The sequence below is a fragment of the Electrophorus electricus genome, unplaced genomic scaffold, assembly GCF_041902795.1.
Source record: "Electrophorus electricus isolate QZ-2024a unplaced genomic scaffold, ASM4190279v1 Scaffold100, whole genome shotgun sequence".
Classification (NCBI taxonomy): domain Eukaryota; kingdom Metazoa; phylum Chordata; class Actinopteri; order Gymnotiformes; family Gymnotidae; genus Electrophorus; species Electrophorus electricus.
In genome coordinates, this window is record NW_027658382.1 from 241687 (window position 1) to 250010 (window position 8324).

General features: G+C 54.9%; 1 non-coding gene across 1 annotated transcript; it reads right to left on the minus strand.

The window, feature by feature from the left end:
* Positions 1–154: 154 nt before the first annotated feature.
* On the minus strand, positions 155–1993 carry LOC145653962 (18S ribosomal RNA). Its single transcript, XR_014120205.1, has one exon. It is a non-coding gene; the product is annotated as an 18S ribosomal RNA (ribosomal RNA).
* Between the last annotated feature and the right edge of the window lie 6331 nt (positions 1994–8324).

An 8324-nucleotide genomic window follows, 5' to 3' on the forward strand; every position in this document is an offset into this window, starting at 1 on the left:
TAGGCTCCTCCTTTATGCCTTCTGTCCAGCCTGACCTGCAAGCGACCACGTGTAACAGCAACCCCGAAGACCCTTTCGACCCTGGGCCCCGACGCGGGGGGACGGCGAAGTCGAGGGGGTCGGGAGAGGAGGCACGCCGGACAGCGTTACCCGTTAATGATCCTTTCGCAGGTTCACCTACGAAAACCTTGTTACGACTTTTACTTCCTCTAGATAGTCAAGTTTGATCGACTTCTCGGCGCTCCGCCAAGGCCCGCGAGGAGCCCCGGCGGGGCCGATCCGAGGACCTCACTAAACCATCCGATCGGTAGTAGCGACGGGCGGTGTGTACAAAGGGCAGGGACTTAATCAACGCGAGCTTATGACCCGCGCTTACTGGGAATTCCTCGTTCATGGGGAATAATTGCAATCCCCAGTCCCCATCACGAATGGGGTTCAGCGGATTACCCGCACCTCTCGGTGTAGGGTAGGCACACGCTGATCCAACCATTGTGGCGCGCGTGCAGCCCCGGACATCTAAGGGCATCACAGACCTGTTATTGCTCCATCTCGCGTGGCTGAACGCCACTTGTCCCTCTAAGAAGTTTGACGCCGACCGCGGAGGGCCGCGTAACTATTTAGCATGCCGGAGTCTCGTTCGTTATCGGAATTAACCAGACAAATCGCTCCACCAACTAAGAACGGCCATGCACCACCACCCACAGAATCGAGAAAGAGCTATCAATCTGTCAATCCTTTCCGTGTCCGGGCCGGGTGAGGTTTCCCGTGTTGAGTCAAATTAAGCCGCAGGCTCCACTCCTGGTGGTGCCCTTCCGTCAATTCCTTTAAGTTTCAGCTTTGCAACCATACTCCCCCCGGAACCCACAGACTCGTGGTTTCCCTCACGCTGCCCGGCGGGTCATGGGAATAACGCCGCCGGATCGCGGGTCGGCATAGTTTACGGTCGGAACTACGACGGTATCTGATCGTCTTCGAACCTCCGACTTTCGTTCTTGATTAATGAAAACATTCTTGGCAAATGCTTTCGCTTTCGTCCGTCTTGCGCCGGTCCAAGAATTTCACCTCTAGCGGCGCAATACGAATGCCCCCGGCCGTCCCTCTTAATCATGGCCCTGGTTCAGGAAACCCACAAAATAGAACCGGAGTCCTATTCCATTATTCCTAGCTCAGGTATTCAGGCGAGAAGCGGGCCCGCTTTGAACACTCTAATTTTTTCAAAGTAAACGCTCCGAGCCCCGTCCGGACACCCAGCCAAGGGCATCCGGGGGGCACCGGGAGACAGGGTCTGAGACAGGCGGTGGCACGCCTCGCGGCGGACCGCCAGCCCACTCCCGACATCCAACTACGAGCTTTTTAACTGCAGCAACTTTAATATACGCTATTGGAGCTGGAATTACCGCGGCTGCTGGCACCAGACTTGCCCTCCAATGGGTCCTCACCCATGGGTTTAGGATACGCTCATTCCGATTACAGGGCCTCGAAAGAGACCTGTATCGTTATTTTTCGTCACTACCTCCCCGTGTCGGGAATGGGTAATTTGCGCGCCTGCTGCCTTCCTTGGATGTGGTAGCCGTTTCTCAGGCTCCCTCTCCGGAATCGAACCCTGATTCCCCGTTACCCGTGGTCACCATGGTAGCCGACTATGGTACCATCGAAAGTTGATAGGGCAGACATTCGAATGAGACGTCGCCGCCGCGGAGGGCGCGCGATCGGCCCGAGGTTATCTAGAGTCACCAAAGCGGCCGGGGGGCCCGAGCCCCCCGGATGGGTTTTGGGTCTGATAAATGCACGCATCCCCCGAAGGGTCAGCGCTCGTTTGCATGTATTAGCTCTAGAATTACCACAGTTATCCGAGTAACGTGTGGAGCGATCAAAGGAACCATAACTGATTTAATGAGCCATTCGCAGTTTCACTGTACCGGCCGTGTGCACTTAGACCTGCATGGCTTAATCTTTGAGACAAGCATATGTTACTGGCAGGATCAACCAGGTAGTTTGCACCGTGGTCTGGGATGAACCACGAGTGACATCCGCCTCCCCTTCCGGGGGCTAGGAAGCAGCGGGTTGTAAGTGCGTGCGCCGTCAGGTCCAGACGCCATACAGGGCTACCCAGGACAGCTTCCGCGGCCAGTGTAAACGTGCTCGCGCACCGCCCTCTGGCCTTCGGACGCCGACCTCTCACCTTGATGCAAAGCTGTCCCATCCGGTCATGCCCGCACCGTACCCCGTCCACCTCCTCCGGAGGTGCGGACGGCCGACTCCAGGTGCTTTCGGCGTTCCCTCTCTTCACGCCGTTTTGATTTTCGTGGGCCGCTGGTGGGGGGACAAGGGAAAGACCTCGTCGAATTCCCTCCCCCCTAGCCTCGCTCAACCTACGTTTCGTGATGTAACCAAGAAGAGTGATTCGTGGGCCCAGGTAGGTTTGAAGAGGAGGCCAACAAAGCAGGGCACTCCCTTCCTCCCAAACCACAGACACCAGTATAGGACAACTGAGTAGACAGACTGGCCGTCTGAGTCTCCCCCAGAGAGTTCTGGGATGGGTTACAAATAACCCCCACCCCCCATCAGAGGCTTGACCCGCTAGAACCAGGGAGGATCTGTCAAAACCGCTCTCCACATCAGAAGTTCTGGATCAGCCGGGGCTGGTCGGCAGACGTCCACCTAAGGCCGTGGCCTAACCCCGTGTGGGGGGATAGCGCTCGCACCCGTACACGTGGACACCCGCTCGTCAAATGGCTGGCTCCTCACTTACCGTAGGGGGAATGGTTTGCCTACCCCTGGCGGGTCTGGTACTCCACTCTACCAAACAAGGAAGCAACACACCAATAGACCCCTGCAACACCGGGCAGCTTTGGGCAGTGTCACTACACTCCTCCTTGTTCTTCACGTTCCTTCCGTGGTGATTTTTTTTTTTTTTTCGTGGCCATTGCCGTGCATGGCTTCCCCATCGCTTTGCATGCTCTCCATTGCCTCGTGCTGCTTCACCATTGGTCTCACCTGGAGACCGAAGCCGCTCTCCCAGTAACCCGATGGTACCTGGCCAGAAAACCCCGTGCCCGATTTCATCTAGGACAAGGGCCAAACCACAGACCGTGCCCGTCCAGGGTCAACCCCTGGTCGGACAGGCCTGGTGGGTCGATACCATGGATGTGGCAGGCCGACGAGAATCCACTGGTACATTTACAAACACGCCCACCCTGGTGGCATGGCTGTACGACCCATCGTCGAAGCACGCTGCGGCGGACTGAGCCATTGGATCCAGTTGCCTGGGCGTACACTCAGCCCAACAGACGCACTCGGGTCGGGGAGAGCAAAGCAGACTGTGTGCCTGGATGTGCCCACTTCCATAGGGGAATCGGCATGATGGTTCACTTAACCCGAGGAGGGCTCCCCTCGCGGGATAAGCACCCCCCTCGGGGGATGGGGGGGGGGGGGGGCATCCAGAGCACACCACTTTCCGGTAGGGGACAGGCGTTTGATCATGTGTCCGAGGGAGAGCTCCCCTTGCCGGCCGAACACCCCTCGGACTCCCCTTGGGCTTCCAGAGAACGCCACTGGATGAATTTAGTGCTTGGACCCCATTGATTCTCTTTGCTCTCCCATATACCCGACGGGACCTATTTGCAAAACCCCGTGCCAACCAGACCTCCAGGAAGGGGGCTGGCGGCTAACCATGCCCAGCAGGGTGCACCCTGGTCGGACACTTTGGGAGGGTCGAGAGCCTGGAAGTGCCACCCGGGGGAGTAATTCTGATTTCCGTTTTAATGCACTCAGGGACAGCCCGAGGACCTCTGTAGTGCACCTGAGGCGGACTGAGCCGTCGGGTCCAGGGGTCTGGAGTTCGGAACCTCCAGGGTTCACCTGGCTGTTCTCTTAGCCCGGCAGGGTGCACCCTGGTCGGACACTTTGGGAGGGTCGAGAGCCTGGATGTGCCACCCCGACGAGTAATGAGTTTTCCCTTCGTATCTCTTCCGGACCAGGTCCGATTCGCACGAAACTCGCTGGGCATGGCCAGGAGCGCCCCCTGCTGCCCACGCCACCGTCCCCGCGCTTCTACTCCCGAGGGCCGAGGAGACAGCGAAGCGTGGGTCGGGTCGCCTGCTTCCAGGGTCTCCCTGGTACTCTCCAGTCTCCCGAGTCCATCGGGTCCGACCTCGTATTTTTAGCCCAGACGGGGAATGAGAAAGGGGCCCCCGACCGCCCGAGGGCGGGCGCTCGCTTCTCAGCCTAGGAACGTCCGATTCCCACGAAACTTTTACGCCAGACGTTCCTGGCAGCGAGCGCGTTCAAAGGTGACCCGCGCTGCTTCTCTCCTCCCAAGGGCCGAAGAGATATTCGTCTTCAAACCCGACCGGCCCTGTGTTTGCCGCCCCGGCGGTTTTAAAAAATCATAGCGTAAAAACGGTGGGTGCGCTTCGCCTGCCGCTTGGACAGCGTTAAACGGCAGCCCCGGCTCTTTCCAAAGGGCCCTCAACCGACTTTCTGCTCCCAAGGAGCCCAGAGATATGAAACCGAAAAATCAAAACCCCGTGCCAACCAGACCTCCAGGAAGGGGGCTGGCGGCTAACCATGCCCGGCAGGGTGCACCCTGGTCGGACGCTTTGGGAGGGTCGAGAGCCTGGATGTGCCACCCCGACGAGTAATGAGTTTTCCCTTCGTATCTCTTCCGGACCAGGTCCGATTCGCACGAAACTCGCTGGGCATGGCCAGGAGCGCCCCCTGCTGCCCACGCCACCGTCCCCGCGCTTCTACTCCCGAGGGCCGAGGAGACAGCGAAGCGTGGGTCGGGTCGCCTGCTTCCAGGGTCTCCCTGGTACTCTCCAGTCTCCCGAGTCCATCGGGTCCGACCTCGTATTTTTAGCCCAGACGGGGAATGAGAAAGGGGCCCCCGACCGCCCGAGGGCGGGCGCTCGCTTCTCAGCCTAGGAACGTCCGATTCCCACGAAACTTTTACGCCAGACGTTCCTGGCAGCGAGCGCGTTCAAAGGTGACCCGCGCTGCTTCTCTCCTCCCAAGGGCCGAAGAGATATTCGTCTTCAAACCCGACCGGCCCTGTGTTTGCCGCCCCGGCGGTTTTAAAAAATCATAGCGTAAAAACGGTGGGTGCGCTTCGCCTGCCGCTTGGACAGCGTTAAACGGCAGCCCCGGCTCTTTCCAAAGGGCCCTCAACCGACTTTCTGCTCCCAAGGAGCCCAGAGATATGAAACCGAAAAATCAAAACCCCGTGCCAACCAGACCTCCAGGAAGGGGGCTGGCGGCTAACCATGCCCGGCAGGGTGCACCCTGGTCGGACGCTTTGGGAGGGTCGAGAGCCTGGATGTGCCACCCCGACGAGTAATGAGTTTTCCCTTCGTATCTCTTCCGGACCAGGTCCGATTCGCACGAAACTCGCTGGGCATGGCCAGGAGCGCCCCCTGCTGCCCAGGCCTGGCTCTGGGCCTGGGCACACTTCATTCACTTTGTACCTTTAAATCATACTACTACTACTACTACTACCACCAGAATTCCAGGGCCAAGAGGTCACACAGTCATACACAGCAAAGTAGCTCTGGGCCTGGGCACACTTCAAGAAGTTTGTCCCTTTATATAAGCCTAGAAATAGACTTCCAGGCCCAAGAGTTCAAACACATTCATGCCCAGCAAAGTAGCTCTGGGCCTGGGCACACTTCAATCACTTTGTGCCTTTAAATCATACTACTACTACCAGACTTCCAGGCCCAAGAGGTCAAACACAGTCATGCCCAGCAAAGTAGCTCTGGGCCTGGGCACACTTCATTCACTTTGTGCCTTTAAATCATACTACTACTACCACCAGAATTCCAGGGCCAAGAGGTCACACAGTCATACACAGCAAAGTAGCTCTGGGCCTGGGCACACTTCAAGAAGTTTGACCCTTTATATAAGCCTAGAAATAGACTTCCAGAGCCAAGAGGTCAAACACAGTCATGCACAGCAAAGTAGCTCTGGGCCTGGGCACACTTCAAGCACTTTGTGCCTTTAAATCATACTACTACTACTACTACTACTACTACTACTACTACCAGACTTCCAGGCCCAAGAGTTCAAACACATTCATGCCCAGCAAAGTAGCTCTGGGCCTGGGCACACTTCATTCACTTTGTGCCTTTAAATCATACTACTACTACCACCAGACTTCCAGGGCCAAGAGGTCAACCACAGTCATGCACAGCAAAGTAGCTCTGGGCCTGGGCACACTTCAAGATGTTTGACCCTTTATATAAGCCTAGAAATAGACTTCCAGGCCCAAGAGTTCAAACACATTCATGCCCAGCAAAGTAGCTCTGGGCCTGGGCACACTTCAATCACTTTGTGCCTTTAAATCATACTACTACTACCACCAGACTTCCAGGCCCAAGAGGTCAAACACAGTCATGCCCAGCAAAGTAGCTCTGGGCCTGGGCACACTTCAATCACTTTGTGCCTTTAAATCATACTACTACTACCACCAGACTTCCAGGCCCTGGAGGTCACACCTTCATGCCTAGCAAGGTTGCTTTACACCTGCGCACACTTCAGACCGTTTCACTCTTTTAATCCTTCAAAGTACCACATTTCCAGACCCAAGAGGTCACAGAATCATGCCCAGCAAAGTAGCTCTGGGCCTGGGCACACTTCAATCACTTTGTGCCTTTAAATCATACTACTACTACCAGACTTCCAGGCCCCAGAGGTCAAACACAGTCATGCCCAGCAAAGTAGCTCTGGGCCTGGGCACACTTCAAGAAGTTTGACCCTTTATATAAGCCTAGAAATAGACTTCCAGAGCCAAGAGGTCAAACACAGTCATGCACAGCAAAGTAGCTCTGGGCCTGGGCACACTTCATTCACTTTGTACCTTTAAATCATACTACTACTACCAGACTTCCAGGCCCAAGAGTTCAAACACATTCATGCCCAGCAAAGTAGCTCTGGGCCTGGGCACACTTCAATCACTTTGTGTCTTTAAATCATACTACTACTACCAGACTTCCAGGCCCCAGAGGTCAAACACAGTCATGCCCAGCAAAGTAGCTCTGGGCCTGGGCACACTTCAAGAAGTTTGACCCTTTATATAAGCCTAGAAATAGACTTTCAGGCCCAAGAGGTCAAACACAGTCATGCCCAGCAAAGTAGCTGTGGGCCTGGGCACACTTCATTCACTTTGTACCTTTAAATCATACTACTACTACTACTACTACTACTACTACTACTACTACTACTACTACCAGACTTCCAGGCCCAAGAGGTCAAACACAGTCATGCCCAGCAAAGTAGCTCTGGGCCTGGGCACACTTCAAGAAGTTTGACCCTTTATATAAGCCTAGAAATAGACTTCCAGGCCCAAGAGTTCAAACACATTCATGCCCAGCAAAGTAGCTCTGGGCCTGGGCACACTTCAATCACTTTGTGCCTTTAAATCATACTACTACTACCAGACTTCCAGGCCCCAGAGGTCAAACACAGTCATGCCCAGCAAAGTAGCTCTGGGCCTGGGCACACTTCAAGAAGTTTGACCCTTTATATAAGCCTAGAAATAGACTTCCAGAGCCAAGAGGTCAAACACAGTCATGCCCAGCAAAGTAGCTCTGGGCCTGGGCACACTTCAATCACTTTGTGCCTTTAAATCATACTACTACTACCACCAGACTTCCAGGCCCAAGAGGTCAAACACAGTCATGCCCAGCAAAGTAGCTCTGGGCCTGGGCACACTTCAATCACTTTGTGCCTTTAAATCATACTACTACTACCACCAGACTTCCAGGCCCTGGAGGTCACACCTTCATGCCTAGCAAGGTTGCTTTACACCTGCGCACACTTCAGACCGTTTCACTCTTTTAATCCTTCAAAGTACCACATTTCCAGACCCAAGAGGTCACAGAATCATGCCCAGCAAAGTAGCTCTGGGCCTGGGCACACTTCAATCACTTTGTGCCTTTAAATCATACTACTACTACCAGACTTCCAGGCCCCAGAGGTCAAACACAGTCATGCCCAGCAAAGTAGCTCTGGGCCTGGGCACACTTCAAGAAGTTTGACCCTTTATATAAGCCTAGAAATAGACTTCCAGAGCCAAGAGGTCAAACACAGTCATGCACAGCAAAGTAGCTCTGGGCCTGGGCACACTTCATTCACTTTGTACCTTTAAATCATACTACTACTACCAGACTTCCAGGCCCAAGAGTTCAAACACATTCATGCCCAGCAAAGTAGCTCTGGGCCTGGGCACACTTCAATCACTTTGTGTCTTTAAATCATACTACTACTACCAGACTTCCAGGCCCCAGAGGTCAAACACAGTCATGCCCAGCAAAGTAGCTCTGGGC